Source organism: Hibiscus syriacus, unplaced genomic scaffold (genome assembly GCF_006381635.1).
Source record: "Hibiscus syriacus cultivar Baekdansim isolate YM2019G1 unplaced genomic scaffold, ASM638163v2 tig00110610_pilon, whole genome shotgun sequence".
NCBI lineage: Eukaryota > Viridiplantae > Streptophyta > Magnoliopsida > Malvales > Malvaceae > Hibiscus > Hibiscus syriacus.
In genome coordinates this window covers 137018-156591 of record NW_024062800.1, presented here as the reverse complement: position 1 = coordinate 156591, position 19574 = coordinate 137018, and the positions used below count along the sequence as shown (strand labels likewise).

General features: G+C 31.1%; 1 pseudogene; it reads left to right on the top strand.

Annotated features, from left to right (window-relative positions):
* The first annotated feature begins 2096 nt into the window (after window positions 1-2096).
* LOC120135452 lies at window positions 2097-15112 on the top strand (annotated as a pseudogene).
* Window positions 15113-19574: the final 4462 nt, after the last annotated feature.

The following is a 19574-nucleotide window of genomic DNA, read 5'->3' as shown; positions in this document are numbered from 1 at the left end:
AATGAGATCGATCTTATTTCTTTCTTTCTTTCTTTTTTGGTTACAATAGCTTATTTCTTATTGCATATATTACTGGCATCATTGATTAGTTGGTTGAGGTATGGACCTAGGCGGGAGCGGATAGGGAAGGTCGTCTTCATTAAAAAATTTAAATTTCTATATATTTTAGATAATTTTTTGTATATTATTGTTGAAAATTTATTTCGTCCCTAAATTTTATAAGTTTATTTTCCTTTAAATTTTATAAGTTCGTCACCCCTAATACAAAATTTTATAAGTTAGATTCCCAAACAAATTCAATAGTAGAAATGCTTCAAATTCTATGTTCACAGAAGAAATTATAGGAGTTTGACGGTATTTAACTCCATAATTGTTTTTCAAATAGTAATTTAGGCTCTTATTAGTTAAGATAGATTATTAGAATATGATAGATTTTGGTCCTTTTTTATTTTTTTAAGACTAATTTGTTTAAAAGAATTTATATTTAGATTAAGTCTTGTTTATAGAAAAAAGGATAAATTTGATTGAAGTCGGGTTTAGGATGAAAATCTTTGACCAAACTCAAGATAATAATAATATAATTATTCTCTATATGCTTAGGAATAATTATTGTAATGTCTTTCTCCTTATAGTTTTCAATTTAATTGCTATTTTGTTAATAAAAAAGAAAAAATTTAATTAGTAAATCGTTAACGCTTTAAAATAAGAATCTTTTATCATAAAATAAAACGTTTGGAGTTAAAATACTAAAAAACAGAGGAACAAAGGTCAAAATGACTATTCAATCAAACGATAAGTTTGTTGTCATAATATTAAACATTGGGGTAGCAAAATACTTCCAAAACAGAACATGAGTCAAAATAATCATTTTAGTAAGCGTAGGTAACTAAATTTGACATCATACCTTTCGATATTATTTTTTTTTTAAATCTTTGCTCTTTTTCTTAAAACCTTGTTCTTTTAAAAATTAAATGATTGAGGGTGTTTAGGTGGCGTTTGGTTCGCTGAAATATTTATGAGGGAATTAGAATCTGTGAAGGAATTGGAATCTGTAGGAATTGGAATCCAATTCCATATCCTGTTTGGTTGGCAAGAAATGAAATTGGAATCAAATTCCATATTCTGTTTGGTTCGCAGACATATTAGATGAATTTGATTTCAGTAATGTAAAATGACAAAATTGTCCTTCTTATTTTTTTGCTTTATTTTAGTTTATTTTACAACTTACATGTTAAAATCATCGCAATCAAATATGTTAATAAGTTACCAAAAGATAGAGCATATTTCGATACATTCCAATCGAAGTATGTTAATTAGTTACCAAAAAATATACCAAAAACTATTTTTATTCAATATATGAATTAGAAACTCGACCCGACATGACTCAAAATAATAAAAAAAATATTTTTATTCAATAAAAATATTGATTTAATTGAAAAAGATTATATATAGAAGGGTATTATTGTAATTATTCCTAAATATATAAGGTAAAATTATTTTTTTTTTCGAGTCAGTCCAGTTTTTTTCACCCTAAACCCAAATCCGACCGACCTGACCGAATATCACACTAAAAAAAACCGACCCGACTCGACCCGAATATCACACTTAAAAAACCGACCCGAACAAAATAAGTTTCATCCGACCCGACCCGAATATATGAATTAGAAATCCAACCGAACCGACTCGAAATAATAAAAAATTTTTATTTAATAAAAACAGACTTAATCGACCGACCTGAATATATGTATTTTCGGGTCGGTCCATTTTTTCACCCTAAACCCGAACCCCACCCGACCCAACCAAAATAAAGTTTCACCCGACCCGACCCGAAATAATAAAAAAATATTTTTATTCAATAAATGAATAAATTACCAAAAGATTGATGAGGGTAGTATGGTCAAATTTCAATTCTCTCTAACAATTGGATAGAATTCACTTTCCCTAATTTGATTGGATTGAATTCCATCAGGGATTCCAATTCCCTTGAAAAACTTGAATCAAACATGAGAAAATGGTGGAATTGAATTATAATTTCAAAGGATTCTATCCAACCAAACGTCACCTTAGAGTATATACTACTACATATAACACTTTAGATTAATAAAAAGTAAATCAATTCTTTTTAAATTTTAATTTAATCTCTGTTATCATCTTAAAATTCTCGTCTCAAACTGTGAAACGACATCCAGAAAAAAGAAGATTTTTAATAGAGAGCAGGTAGGATATGCTTTTTTTTTGGGGGATTATCATCTCAATCCTCGCACTGAAATGCTTCTAGAAGAGCGCAATTGAAAGTGGATTGCTCTCAACGCCTTTGCTGAACAATAAGGACAGCAGACCCCCAAAATAGAGTCCATCCAATGGGGGACCTGACCTTAAAGAGCCTCTTTTTTCCTTGCGTAATGGCAAAGATAATGTCATACCAAGGCCCCGCTCAACTTTATTCAACTTGTTATCGTGCATATAATGGATAAGAAGCATTTCAACCAAGTTCATTCCAATTAAAATGGGTTATACCCGAGCACAAGACTGAGCAACTTCAATGATAAAAGAATTATTATTATTTTTTAATATTCTGATTTTGAGCATAAAGAATATCGAGAGTATGACTGTTTAATGTCAGAGGTGAGACTGACACCTTTTACATCATTCTTCATCGTCTTTCTTTTTCTGCACGACCGATCCTCTATCATACAAAAATATTGGTCAATAATCATTCTCACTAAACGTGACTCTCACCAAATTAAGAGAGACAAACCATCAACTAATTAAATTTATTCCCATTAACAAAATTATATATTATTATTAAACTATTTTCATTTAAATATTAAATTAATTTAAATTTAAACATATGTTTATTGTGTAAATCAAGAGACCTCAATGATTAAAGAAATAATTATTATTAAAGTTTCGGGTTCAAACACCAATAACTACAGGTGTTTGAGTGTTTATTGTCAAATAATTTGAGAGTCTTTAAAATCGATACCACTCGTAATCATCCTAGATTGATCAAAAATTAAAAAAATGTTTATCAAAATAAGTTTTAAAGGTTATCTGGCCGAACTAGCAAAATTATGTTTAATATAGAACATTAGTAGAATAAAGTTTCTAGAAGTTGAGATAGGTGGTCATCAAATTCCATTTTTCCTAATTATTTTCAATATTATCTTTCTTTATTATTTGTCAATATGGATGTTAAAAACTGACACGACCGTAAAACTGATTGAAATAGACTTAAGTTAAAACTATTTATGACTCGAGGTGGTGGACCTAGTGGTGATAAAAAATCGATTTGAGTTTGAACTGGTGCTGACTTGAACCCGAGTTGGACCTGAAAATTTACGACTTGCACCTGACCTGAGAACGACCTAAACCCGAATTGAACATGATAATGTGATAACCAAACCCGATTAAATTCAGTTCTCATTGTCACAACGGCAATACCAATCACATTAGTCTACATTTTAACTCGATTTTAAAGCATGAAATGTTGACTTAGAGTTCAGACCATATCAAGGTCAATATCTTACCCGATTAAATGTCCATTATAAAACTATTAATAAAACATTATTTGGTTGAATAAAAACTTAAAGATTATTCCACAAGTAATGCAATCTGTTGAATGAAAACATAGATTAGTGGGACTATAATCTCCAAGAAATTTGAGCATTGAAAGAAGTTTGAAACTTTCCTACTGCATGTATTACTAGGAGTCTGGTTCAGATGGTTTAAATTTTATGTTCATGGACGAAATTATTAGAAGTCTGGTTCGAATTCTTTGAAAGTCTTTCAAACAAATATTATTTTTTAATTACTTCAAACTAATTAAAAGGATAACGATTAAATTGGTAAAGTGTATAAATTTTAGATTAAAATTGTTATTATATCGTACCACATCATTGTCTCTTTTATCTTTAAAAGACTTATCAAAGTAGAAATAAAATGTAACATCTAATAATTTTACCAAACAATAATTAAAACAAAAATGCGAGAATAAATGAAATATCACATGGTTGATTTTCTTTATTAGTTTTAAATATTTAAACAAAAAATACACATATCATTTCCTTATATTTTTCCTCTCACCCTCTCTTTAAAAAAAATTATCCACACATAAGGTTAATTAATTACAACCTTTGTCCTTTGGGTTAATCTTGAGGTTCATTGCTTTTAACGACATAAACAAAGAAACCTTAATTTTATTTTAAATGTTTGACTTAGAAATGTAAAATAAACAACAAGATTAACGTGAATAACATACAAATTAATACGTCATAATATTATTTGAGGGTACATTACGCAATTCATCACTCAACTGTCTTTTCACTCTTATTTTAATTATTTAAATTTAAAAGATTTTAATTTAATAATTAAACTTTATACGTCAATTTATTTTGTCACTCCTCGATAATTATTATATTTTGATGACATGACATTTAAAATTAATTTTTTCCACTTATTTGACTTTTCAACTTTTGATTTTTCATATTTTCCCTTCATTAATTTATTTTCTTCTTCAAACCATCTTCGGCAATACAAGTAATCACTCTTAACTCACACCAGAAACATTAAACCCATCAAATTCAACATTAAAATTTAGCCGAATAAAGAAAAAGAAGAAAGGGAAGGTGAAGAAATTGATGCGAAAAATATAATATATGGTCGTTTTCGGTTTTATTTAATTAAGATGCGGTTACTACTAATTAAATGTTGTTAAATATTTTGGTATAATCACATAATTGGTCCATGTTATTTACATATTCTCTCAATTTAATTATACTTCTAATAAATTTAATCTTCAAATAAAATGATGTCATGTGTCATTTGTACCACGTGGCGTGTCATGTGTCACTGGTACCACGTGGCGTGTCATGTGTCACCATTCGGTTAAAAGAATAATTTTAATTTATTTTAATCTAATATATTTATTTTCCACCAATTAGAATAAAATATATATTTTTAAATTAAAATAAAATAAAATATTTTTAATTAAGTTAATAATAAAATATATCTAATAATTTAATGTAAAAAATATTTCTTAAAGTTAATATATATAAAATATTATGAATTTATGTTAAGTATTTACACACTAAAATATAAAATATATACATTATGTTGTTTATTTTAGAGCAAGCATTGATCTTGGCTTAACGATTGAGTATATGCTTCATTTTCTAAAAAACCTAGGTTTGAATCCTTTTAGTCCGAGTTTGCTTTAATTTATTTTAATTCATTAAAAGTATGACTAAATTAAAAAATATGAAAATAATAAGGACCAAATATGTGATTATACCAAAATATCAAGTCACCTAATTTGTTAATTGTTAACGACAGTCAACTCATGCTGACCAAATCTTAATTAAATAAAAACAAACGTGATCATATCTTAATTAAATAAAAATAAAATTTACCATATATTATGTTTGAATTATATTTAAAACATTCAAATTATAATTTTTAAAAGTTTGAAATAAAAGATATTTTATTTGGTCGAAAGCGACACGAATCTTAATATCGATTTTCAATCATCGGCGATTACGATTTTTTTCTTCATATTATGTCTTTTTGTTTAGTTTTTACAATTTTAAATAAGAATTTATGTATTTGTGGTACGTTCCTTATAGCTTTTAATATGTTTTCGCATACCTCTACGATTGTGGTGGTGCTCTTAAAAATCCTCACGACATTATTTTCTGATTGGTTATCGTTGGTCATGTATTGCCAGATCTCTTTTGGTAAAAGGTTGTTTATCGATTTAATCAGAATTGTGTAGCGAATCAATCTGTCAAATTATGTATCTCACCATTCTGTTATCACTAAGTAAATATCTCATTCTACATAGACAATGAGTTTTATGAATATTATTGGATTCTCTTGATGTTGGAAGTAATTCTCAATGAAATGTTTCGTTTTTCTTCTCGTCTTTGAGTTTAATGTCTGTTTTTTATGCATGAGTTTTTGTGATTAAAGTTCAGTTATAATTGATAAAAAAATGTAACAACGTCAATACTAAACACATTTAGTCTACATTTTAACTCAATTTTAAAGCACGATGTGTTGACTTGAATTCAAACCTTATTAAGGTCAAGGTCAATATCTTACCCGAAATAATGTCTATTATAAAACTATTAATAAAACATATCTGGTTGAATAAAAGCTTAAGATATTTCAAAAGCAATGCAATTTGTTGAATGAAAACATAGATTAGTGGATTATAATCCCCAAGAATTTGAGCATTGAAACAAGTTTGAAAATTTCCATCCAAATTAATTATAAAAACGGTCTGCCCAATTGATTAAACACAGATGCTTCCATGGGAAAATAATAATAATGCATGGAGGTCGAAGCTTGACATTTGACCCAACATGGATAGTACATTACAACCATACATCGTTTATAAATATTTTATAGCTATGTACTGAAACGAGATCAATTATTTAGTAGCTTTATGATTGAAATGGATTCCCAAACTACTTCAGTAGTACAGATGGTTCAAAGGACGAAATTATTAGGAGTTTCGACGGCATCTCCGTGACTTTTTTACTCGTAAGAATATTTTTTTTATTAGTATGGGATAAGTACATGACAATATCTATTTAAATATAACTCTCAGCCTTTCGACATCGAATGCTCATACCCCTGACATCTACGGTTCTCGAATTCGGGTCCTCAATGAATAACAACAATTTATTTACCACGAATGTCACTTGATTCGTACGGGAATATTTAAGCTATTGAAATATTTTGGTTTTTGGTCCGTTTCGGTTTTTAGGACCCATATTTTAAAATTCAAACTTAAATTAAGTATTTTTTTTAACAAATGTTAAATTTGATTGGCGTCGGATTTAAGTAGAAAATTTTCTACACAACCCAAGGTAACAATATAACTTTTCTCCGCATACTTAAAGTTAATTAATGTAATGTCTTTTTAGTTATAAATTTTTAATACTTAAATTATCATTTTTAATCTATTTTAATACTTAAATTTTTAATTTTTAAAAAATTATACTTAACTTACCAAGACACTTCCTTCTAGAAAGAAAATAAGGATTTTGAATAGATAGAAAGTAGGATATGCATGATCTCAATCCTCACACTAGAATGCTTCTAGAAGAGCCATTGAAAGGGTGGAGTGGGGGAATGTGTAGTCGTTTTCGTTAGCTAAAAGGATTGCTCCCAACGCCTTTCATCAACAATAAAGGACGGTAGCCCCTAAAATGGAGTCCATCAAACGGGGGACCTCATGACCCCCCCCCCCCCACACAGACACAAATGGCAAATATAATGCCGTCCCAAGGTCCCACTCTCCTCTTTTAAACCAAACCAAAATGTATTCAGACTTGTTTACGTGCACCTAATATCCTCTCTTTTTTTAAAAGGAGTATTATTCTTTTTTTTAAAGTTATGTATTTGAATAACTAAATTCGTAAAGTGTTTGTGTGTTATTAATAATAAAAAGACTTATGAATAGATATTACTTGTAATATCGACTCTTGGATAACAAGCATTTAAATTCAACCCAATTCATTCTAATTAAAATAAAGATATTATTTGGTCGCACGCATGTTATTTAGTTTTAATTTTGGTCATCTAGCTATTTTTTTCTTAAAAACACAAGATATGTCTTATTTCTATTTTGATCATCTATTTTGATCAACCCGACCCGACAAGAAAATATGAATCCTCCACCCGAACTCGATCCAACCCGAAAATTGTATCATCTACCCAAACCCTATATGACCCAAAAAATTTAATATCTTCTACCCGACCAGACTCAAAAAATACATATCATCCACTCGACTTTGACCTGACCCGAGTTTCTAGAATGTAAATCCAACCGACTCTATATAAAATAAGGATTTAATTAAATAATAATAAAATTGTTAAAGAAATTACATTATTATATTCGGGTAGGAGTTTTTCACCCTCTACCCGAACCCGACCCTACCCAAACCCGATTTTTTATAAGAAAAATACTCTATGGAGTCAGAACCCGTCAAATTCAGGTTGAATTATCATCCTTATAACATAAACTAAGTAATAGGTGTATTTAAATTTTATTTTAATTTAATATTTCAAGATTAAGTAGAATTCTTTTATTTTTTTACTCTATGGAGTCAGAACCCGTCAAATTCACCTTTTTTCTTATTAATCTTGAAATATTAAATTATCAATCTTGAAATATTAAATTATCAATCTTGAAATATTAAATTAAAATAAAATAAAAATATGTATGTAAAATATTTATCAAATTAAGTAGAATTCTTTTAAATAATTTTAAATAATTTTAAAATAATATCTATTTAAAATTAGATAGGATTTTAGAGGTTAAAGCCGCCAAAATAGCAAAATTATGAACTTTTTTTAATATAGAACATTAGTAGAAAAAAGGTTCTAGAAGTTGGATAGGTGGTCATCAAATTCCTTTTTTTCTAAGGGTTAATTACAATATTGATCACTTATCTTTGAGATTTGTCCATTTTTTTGTCATTGATTTTAAAATACATAAGACATGGTCACTTACATTTTTATTTAAACAAGATTTGGTCATCTCGAGCTAACTGTCATTAACAACAGTTAAATATTTTGATATATTCATATATTTGGCCAATGTTATTTACATATTCTCTCAATTTAGTTATACTTTTAATAAATTAAAATAAATTATATATTTTTAAATGAAAATGAAAATAAAATATTTTTAAATTAAGTTAATAGTAAAATATATTTAATAAGTTAATATAAAAATATTTTAAGTTAATATATATAAAATTATATTATATATACTTTGTATCACAAGTACTCGATTCATAATTTTTTTTATTTTTTCTTTAAATTATATTATTTTAAATAAAGTTCTTTAAAAAATTCTAAAATTCACATAAAGTTTAAAAATTCAAATTACATAATTGAAATAAAATTTATTAAAATTTAAAATAAAGAAATATAATTAAATTTCAAATGTTTTGAAGTTAAATAAATATTTTTAAAAAATAATTCATAACATTAATGTGAAATAATTTAAGAAATTAAGAATTTAGAATGTTATGGTGTCAAAATTTAAGAAATTAGGATTTTAGAATGTTAGAGTGAAATAATTTGAGGGTTATGAATAACAATCTAATATAAAATAAAAATAAAAAATAAAAAACATATAATAAATTGGGTATCGGGTCAAAGGGTACCCGATTAACCCAAATTTTGTGATCCATGCTCAATCCATAAACTTGGTTGGGTACTCGACCCGAAAAATCGGGTATTTTTATTATAAATACACGATATTTTTTAAATGGGTCGACTCAATCGGGTCGAGTATTTTTGAATAATCTTACTAGCATGACATGTGATATCATTCAATTAAAGGATTAAATTTATTTAATTTATTAAAAGTGTGATTAAATTGATAGAATATGTAATAACAAGGACCAAATGTGTGATTATATAAAAAATATTCAACTGTTGTTAACGAAAATTAACTCGGGATGACCATATCGTAATTAAATAAAAACGAAAGTCATCATATCTTATGTTTTTTTTTTGAAATCAGGGATCAAAAGTTGACGAAACAGAAAGATAAACTACCATGCATGTAGTTAACTCTTTTTCTAACTCTTTTTCAATGTATCTTTAATTATTATTTGTTGTTACCTTTACATATGATTTTGCACCGTGAATTATTTTCTTATAGTGTGAGGACCAAAAAAAAAAAGTGACCTTATTTTTGCAATGTTTGTTTTTTGCTTTTCCACGAATTTTTTTCTTGTACTAATTTTACTATAAGTCCTTAAATTATGATTAAATTTTAAAATTATTTAAACAAGTCCTTAAATCATAAATATTATATCGATCTAACCGTTGTACTAACCAAGTCATATTTAATAATCCCACATTAAAATTGATGTTTAATATCAGCTCGAATTTAATATAGAATATACTAGAATTATGGATCAAATCGTAAATATATGTAAATTTAGTGCACTGACATGGATTTAATGTGGTAAAGACATAAATGACTTTTCAAATTTGTATTGACTATTTTGAGTACATCTATGATTTAAGTATTTCTAGTTCGAGATGTATTCTTATAAAATAATTACTTATCTGTTATTTTTAAACATCTTAAAACACGTCAATCGAGTATCAGAAACTTAAGATAATATATTTAGTAAAGACATCACGTGCAAAAGCTAGTTTAGATTCAATTATGTTATTAGTTTTATAAATAAATTCAACCAAAAACTTTTCGCTATTTATTTTAGGCAATTCTAGTTTAGATTCATTAATTATTTTCTTATTCAAAATTAAGTTTACTTTATGCTCAACTAAAATTACTTTGTATTTAATTAAAAGTATTATTTTCTCTCTTTTGTAAATTTATTTTTCTAAATTTATAGCGTCTAATTATATGATACCGATTGATAAAAATGCAAAAACTTTTTGTCTCAGATGAACGTGAATCTAGATTTATAACGTCTAATTATATGATACTAATTGATAATTATAAATAATAATTATGATATTAAATTATTTAAAATATATAATGGAGTATCCTATATTAAATGTAATTATAAATTATCAACCAAATAATTAAAATTTGAATTAATTCAAAATTCTCATTTTGGATTCGTATTCACTCTTTTGTTTGCGATGTCTTTGTTAAAACATATTATATCTTGATCTTTCGACGTCCTATTCAGACGTTTCAATATGCGTTGGAAAGTTAACTGATGGTACCCACAAATACACTGATTCCCTTTTAAAAATCCATCGCAAGTCGTATGATGTTTCGATCTTTAAAGACAACTTCAATTATTTATCCAAAATTAACTTATTTATGCGTTTAGTATCTATACTATTAATTTTGATCTGTTTAATACTAAATAATTTTAATTTTTTTCAAAATCATGCTAACGTTTAGTTTTTGTTTCATCAAAGTACCTTGCCATTAAAAACTTAAGGACATTGCATTTTTTATGGGTAAATCATATCATTCATTACTCAACTATCTTCTCACTCCTATTTTGATACTAAAGTTTAAAATTTTTCAATTTAACTACTAATTCATTACTCAACTATCTTCTCACTCTATTTTAGTCACTCTAATTTATTATTAAGATTTTTGTGACATGGCATTTTTTATTACTATTTAATTAAAAATAATTAAAATAAAAATTAAATTTGAAAGTTAGAGTGGTTTGAAAGTTGAAAGCGAGTAATTAAATTAAAAAAATTCAACTTTAGTGACAAAATAGGAGTGAGAAGATAGTCGAGTGATGAATGATGTAATATACCTATAAAAAGGTGTCATGCTCATACCACCCGTTAAGTTTTTAACGGTGAGGTACTAAAACAAAACAGAAACTAAATGTTAGGTAGCTTTTAAAAAAACTTGACAGTGTAGGTACTAAAACGAACTAAAATTGATAGTTTAGATATCAAACGTATAATAATAAATTGAACAATAATTATTTGTATTATGAAAAGAACACATAATACGTGATCAAATATAAGTTGTCAAAGTGTTCCATGCATCATTTTTTAAAATAATTTTAATTAATTTAATTAATCTATATTGTTTATGTAAATGCCATAATTAGAAAAATAATTTAACCAAATCATTTCATTTTTTTAACAAAAATATATTTTATTTTATTTTCTTCGTTAATTTTAAATATTTAAACAAAAAAATACACATATAATTTCCTTTATATTTTTTCCTCTTACCCTTTTCTTTAAATTTTTTTGTTCCACACATACGGTTAATTAATTATAACCTTTGCCCTTTGGGTTAATCTTGAGGTTCATTGCTTTTAACGACATAAACAAAGTCTCTTAATTTATTTTTAAATGTTTGACATGAAAAAAAATGTAAAATAAATACGTCAGAATTTCATTTATTTAAAGTAAAACTTATCAGATTCAATGTTGGAGGGTTGCTTTGCTTTGATTTTGACAATAGATTAGTGAAATAATTATATAAATAATATATTTTATATAATATTTAAACCACTCGGTAAGTAAAACTTGACGATAACGCAACATAGACATGAAACATGAAAAAGATTAGTGATTAAACAACGTTGTCTTTTGTCGTTAACTAATAATTCCAACCTTTAATTTCGTGATTAATGTTAACTAATTATTACTTCACATAACAAATTATTACTTATATTTATATTATATTTAAGAGTCTGAGTTTAGTCTCACAAATTAATTCAACATCATTTAATTAAAAAAAAGTTAAAGTATATATGATTGATTCAATTTTTAAAATTTTAAATTCATCTTCGATTTTTAATTTTTCCATATTAAATTATTTTTATATTTTATTTTGATAAAATAGCTTTAAATATTAAATGGGGCCTAAACTATTCGTGTTCTCAAAATTTATCATAAACGTTCCCTGAACTGAAATTCTTGGACAAATATATATATATTTATATAGTATAATTTATATAATATAAATTATAATATATTATAATATAGAATTTATAAAAAATAAAAAGACTTTAATAATATGTAGTATAATATAATTGTTTAAAAGTATATTAAATTATTCATGTTTAAAAGAGTATAAAATAAGTTTAATAAAATAACAAATATATGAATTTATTAAACAAAATTAAAATAAACAAAAAACTTTAAAAATAGGACAAAGGTTTTAAACTAATTATTTACAAATATAAATAAATTTAAAGCTTAATAAAAAAAATAAGTGACTAAACTATGTATCTAAACGTGTTTAAGCACCTAAAGTATTTTACGCTAAAAATAGGTGTCTAACGTTTTCTTTGTTACATTTTTAGGTGCTTACCGATATATTTTTATTTTTTAATAATAAAATATTATTTAAAAAAAATCAACCTCACTTCCCATGTCACCCATCTCTCCCGTTGTCCCACCTCCGATGGGAACGATTAACATCGGTCGGGTTTTATTCGAAACATGACGAGAAACACAACGTGACGGTCGTGTAAAGTACGAACGACTGTAAGCATCGAAATCGTCAGAAAACTTAAACGAAAAACTTAAAAATCTGATGACCATTCGTGGCGTTTTTCACGACGATCAACGTAGTTTCATGGCGGATGAGAGACTGGATTTTGGTCTAGACGATTCTGATAATGTCAACGGTGATTGCCACAGACCGAGGTGACCGATCGACGACGGAAAACGTAAAATTTGGGTTTTTTATTTATAAAATTATTTTTTAAAAATAAAATAATTTTTAAAATTGTATATGTATGACACGTGTTAGATACTAAGACAATATAACGATCGTTACTGTCCAAACTCATAAAAATGTAATATTGAAAACTTTAAATGCCTACTTTTAGCAACAAAAAAAAATTAAACACTGAGTTATATTTTCGAGGTATAACTTAAACACTTATTTAGCGTTATGCCTAGATTTTATAAAGTATATATTACATTTAACTTAAATATATTAATTAGATTTATGATGAATAAAACTTGAATCAATCCGTTGAATGAACACCGCATATCAATGGCGATGTCTCCAAGTCTGGCGAATTGGGCATGCCAGCTTGGATGGTTTCTAGAAGACTTTAGGTGTGGTCGCCGTCCAGTCGATTCTTTGTCCAATTTTCAATTTTTGTCACGTAATACTCCTAAGTAACTTATTTATATATATTCAATTTAAAAAAAATAAAATTAAATCTAACAGTAAGAGAAACACCTGACTAATAAATAAGCAATTTACTCTTTAATCTTAACCTCTTTAATATATCCAAATAACTTTATAAACCAACCCTCTAAATTCTTAAATCTTAATTCTAAGTTATAATTACAAATATAGAACTCTATTATATCGAACAACTGCTGCATCTGATCCCTTTGTTTGCACTTATCCGTAGCTACCATTCAAAATATCTCCTCTAAGTTGCTTAAGCCTAGTGAAACGGACACGTGTCACCCAACCAAACAGCTTTAGGTTTCCGTTATCCAACTGTGCTATATATATAAGAGCTGCCCGAGAGTTCAGTGGCTTTTCAGTATAACAAGAAACCTTCTTTCAAGCTTTGATGAAAAGAAAAATGGAGAATTCTGAGTTTTCAACCGAGTTGCTTCCGGGATTACCTGAAGAACTCGGTCTCCACTGCTTATCTCGCCTATCTTACACGGCTCATGGACTCGCGTCCCGAGTTTGTCATCGATGGCGGGATTTGCTACAGAGATTAGATTTCTACTACCACCGCAAAAAACTAGGTTACACCCAGAAAGTCGCTTGCTTGGTTCTAGTCTTCAACGATGGAATCGTCGATGGACCTAAAAAACCAGGTGGATCACCCAGTTATGGGATTGCTGTGTTTGACTCTGTGAGTCAGGGTTGGGATAGACTCGCCCCGGCTCCCAAGTACCTAAACGGGTTGCCTTTGTTTTGCCAGTTAGCAAGCTGCGAGGGGAAGCTCGTGGTGATGGGCGGGTGGGACCCGGTGAGTTACAATCCGGTTCCTTTCGTTTTCATCTACGATTTCATGACCCGGCAATGGAGACGAGGGAAGGATATGCCGTCCAAAAGATCATTCTTTGCTATCGGAGCGTGTTCGGGTCGGGTTTATATTGCGGGCGGGCACGACGAGAACAAGAACGCGTCGAGAACGCGTGGGTTATGATTTGAGAACGGACGAGTGGAGTGAGTTGGGGGAGCTGAGTCAAGAGCGAGACGAGTGTGAAGGCGTGGTGATCGGGGAAGACGAGTTCTGGGTCGTGAGCGGGTACAGAACGGAGAGACAAGGTCAATTCGATGGGAGTGCTGACGTGTACGGGTTAAAGTCGGGTCAATGGAGACGGGTTGAAGGGGTTTGGGAACCGGTCGGTGCCGAGATCGAGCGTCGGGATCGGGAAAGACGGGAAACTGTTGAACTGGGCAGAGATCGACCCGACCGTTCGGGTCGGAGCATGCGGGATCAGCCTTGGAGGAGGACGGGTTTTGGTGACCGGGTCGGAGTATCAATGTGCACCGCTCGGGTTTTACAATGTGGAAATGAAGGAAGGGCAAAATAGTAAATTGGTAAAACTCAACGTGCCTAATGAGTTTTCTGGCTTGTCCAATCGGGCTGCTATGCAGATCTAATGTAGGGTTAAATTTTTGTGTAATTTTGGCTTTGGTCCTCAAAAGATATGTAATTCAATTTTTATGTACGACAAGTTGGGTTCCATTTTCAGATAGAGAAAATAACCTCAGTGACCAAAAATTCTATATAATATACGATTTTAACCAACTTTTTCCGGATTTACCAAAATGACCAACAAAATCGCAATGCGATCGGTAATTCGCAACGCGATCTCCATTATCGCAAATTCGCGTTGCATTTTCGCAATGCGATAGTTGAAAATCGCGTTGCGATGGTCTACAGTATCGTTGCGATTTTCCCAATTCACAATGCGAATAAGTAAATCGCAACGCGAATTGGGAAAATCGTAATGCGAATAAGTAAATCGCAACGCGAATTGGGAAAATCGCAATGCGATACTGACTATCGCAATGCGATAATAAAAAATCGCAACGAGATACTTACTTTCGCAACGCGATACTGACTTTCGCAACGCGATTCTGACTTTTGCAACGCGATAATACATAATCGCAATGCGATTTTCAAAGCGCCATTAGTATCCTGGCCAAGTATTTTATTTTTAAATTCCAAACACGAATATTAATATATGGAACACTGAACTGTCCACAGTATATCCCGTAATCGCAACTCATAACCTAAAACCTAAAATCACAACTCAGTCCCATCTCCATCTCTCACTCTCACCCATCCGACGAAATCCGTCCCCATCTCCGGCGAAATCCGTCTATCTCAATCTCTCAGAGCCACCCTCACAATCAGAAATGGAAATCAACCAAATCAACCAACGAGGGTTAGTTTTTTAATTATTTTCTTTTTGAAATTTTTGCATTATTATTAGGTTTTTCATATTGAAATTGATGATAAGTTTACTGGTAATTTCATAATAGATTAACCATTTCACTTAGATTGCTTATTAAATCAACCGAGATCGCAACGCGAAATGCAAATCGCAACGCGTTTTAGTTTCGCGTTGCGATTCTCTTGTTGCGATAGTCGAATTCGCGTTGCGATTTTCATTTTGTGTTGCGATTTTCATTTTCAGAAACTATTCTTCTTCTGCAAATTGAAACTTGAATGAATTGCATTACTTCAACCAAAAAACAAAGACAAATACGAAATTCACAGTGTTGCATATTAAGTTTGAAGAATAAACTACTACTATTTATGTTTATATTGTTTTGGTATCTTCACAGTGTAGTTTTGGTATATCTAATTAGTATGTTTATTGTTTTGTAGAACTTTTATTCGGCTCAATTGACCTTGAGAAATAAGTCAGATGGCCAAAACAATTGCGTCGAAGCTTTCACCTGCACAAGAAAAAGTTTGAGGATACATGCTTCGGGCCATGGCTGAAAGTACAACATCCCGGCGGAGATGCGATGTTGACACACCTGTTTCTTCAAACCATGACTAGCGATCTACCAGAGACTATACACGTCGTGATGAAGAGATATGGTTTGATTTTCCACCGGCGTATACGTGTTTTGGGCGGGAGGAGTTTGCTTAATCACCGGTCTACGCTTCGGACACGATGATGTAGGTCGGTACACTAGACACATTACCCGCCCATTATGGCTATCCCGGGTTTTTCCTGAGCTGGAGAGGCGAGTCTACACGTAGAAGACCTGACAAGATTTTTGAATAATAAAGATGGTTTTACTCGGATGGATGACGTCGACGTTGTCCGAGTATGCCTTCTAATTCTTTGTATGCCGGCTTTTAGGCAGAGAGGCCAGACAACCTATTCCAAATGATCTAATCAAATTGGTAGAAGACCTAAATGCGTGGAACCTGTTTCCGTGGGGCTCGTATTTATGGAAAGCTACATGGAATAAGTTATCGTCTGCTTGGATGATCGAAAAAGTTTGCATGGCGATGGTTCCAAATACACTTTGACAGGCTTATTGGGCCTTTAAGGTAAGAATTTTTATATGATGTTTCCAAAATTATAAGTAATTATTAACAATTACTAATGTTTGTTATTATATGTTTGTAGATTTGGATATTTGAGGCATTTCCCGCCATGAAGACATATGCAATAAAAACTTCAAATGATATTCCCAGGGCTATTTCCTGGAAGAGGAAACATACCTTGCAATGGGAAGATTTACTACGGTATACGATAATAAATAATGTAAGTTAACATAAATACTACCATATGTTTATAAACAAGTTATTACTAGTACACGTTAACTTGTTTGAGCTTTTATATTGTTAGGAGGCCAACACTCCTCTACAGAGGCTGACACCCACGGAAGCTGAGCTTGCCACTGATTGGTGGCAAGCTAGTAAGTTTTTTTGATGGAACGGTTGAGAGCAGCCTCCACTTCGGGAGCCATCACCTCGCCCAGAGCTATCACCTTACCCAGAGCCATCATCTGATCGACCGGCTATACACCTCCACACGACAGCCATCACCTATTCTGTCACATCATCGAGCCTCTTCTCCACCATCACCGCAAGATAGGCGACCGACAAAGATGCCACGACGTTATCTCCATGTTCTCCACCTCCACCTCAACGGGATGAGTTAGGGGAGTTACGTGATGAGGTCAATGCCTTGCGTGAGGAGGTCAGTACTTTACGCAAAGACGATGGTGCATGGCGTGTTGAGGTGTCTACATTACGCGGTGAGGTAGCCGCTCTACGTGAGATGTAGCATCGTTGCAGAATGAGGTTCATACTCTACGCAACGAGGTAAGTTTAAGATTTTTCATACTCGTAATATATTCGGTTGCTGCCAATACTGCTAAATTGTTTTTGTTAGTATTGTTTTGGTTTGTTTTTGTCTTTTGGTTGAAGTAATGCAATCCATTCAAGTTTCAATTTGTAGAAGATAATAGTTACTTTCGCAACACGAAAATGACTATCGCAACGCGGAAATGGCTATCGCAATGCGAAATGAAAATCGCAACGACAAAATCGCAATGCGAAATGAAAAACGCAAAATCGCAACGCGAAATGAAAATCGCAATGCGATTTATGTTTCGCGTTGCGATTTTGTCGTTGCGATTTCATTTCGCGTTGCGATTTGTCGTTGCGATTTTCATTTCGCATTGCGATAGCCATTTCCGCGTTGCGATAGTCATTCGCGTTGCGATTTTAAGTTTCGTGTTGCGAAAGTAAACTATTCTTCTTCTGGAATGTTTATATATGTTATCCTTTTAAATGTTATATAAGTGCTTACTTCTGGAATGTTATCTGAGCATTTTGGAACTATGATAGAATAATGATTTGGGTGAATACAATGCTAGTTTGAAACATATTGTCTTTGTTTAATATCATGTCTGTTTATTTACTGATTTATGTATTAATTTTTTTAGCGGCTCGATAAGGTGGATGCTTTACGTCGGGTTTTCCTTGCACGACGGAGTTCACGCATCAGACGGCGTGGACGTGCTATTACGTCTCCGTTCACCCCAATGGTGCGAAGACTCCGCAGAAGAAGCCCGACTCACCGGTCATCCCTCAAGAGTCCCTCCAATCGTTCAAGAGGCCCCTATTCTCCTCAAGATTCCCCCACCGTTCAAGAGGCCACTGTCATCGTTGAAGAGGTCCCTCCCACCATTCCAGAGCCCGATTCACATGGGGTAATATATCGAAGTATTAAGAAACCCCCACCGGTTCCGGACATGATGGATGAGAGTTGGCTCTCGTATGAGTTACCGGCTAGTACCCTTCCGGTATCTGAAGTGGAGAGGAGACAACTACCGGAAACAATTGTGGATAATACCCTTTGGGCTAAGACCGCAGTTGATTTTATCTACATGAGCGGAGCCAAGGGTGTTACACTGACATCAGCAAACTCAACGATGAAATGTTTTTGTTGCTTGATCGGTCTGTGGGGTGTGCTATTAGGGGTTGAAGACAGTGGCTATTGGATGGGGAGGTAAGTCTTATATTTGTGTTAATATGATTTTGATTAATTTGTTTAAAAATTAATGTAATTCACTAATATATGTATTTTTTGTAAAACAACATATTGATGCGTGGGTGTCACGTCTACTAATAATAAGGAAGCTTAGGAAAAATAAAAAAAATTCGCTATACAATATACCGACGGCTTTTCACGCAGTTCACTTGAAGAATCAACGAGATGAATCATTTTGTTGGGCAATGGACAAGCTAAACTTTATCCTGCATGGTGGAGGTCGATAAGGTTAGTGTTATTTTTAATTTTTTAAAGGTGTTCATAAATAAGTGCGCAAATAAATGAATTATTACTTATGATCGCAGGTGTTTATCCGTTTTGGAACGTCGTCACTGGCTTCTCGTCCACTTCAGCCCATCCCTGAAGATAATAGTATGACAGCATGATCAATTATATCACTGTCTGATTGAGAGATATTTTCAAGGGATGTAGCTCTCATTTGGCTAAATTCTGGATGGGATAAGTATTGGAGTTATTCTGGACACAAGAAGCCAAAGAAGTTCAATGTCACAGTTGTCAGAGACGAGACCGCGCCACAGCAATCG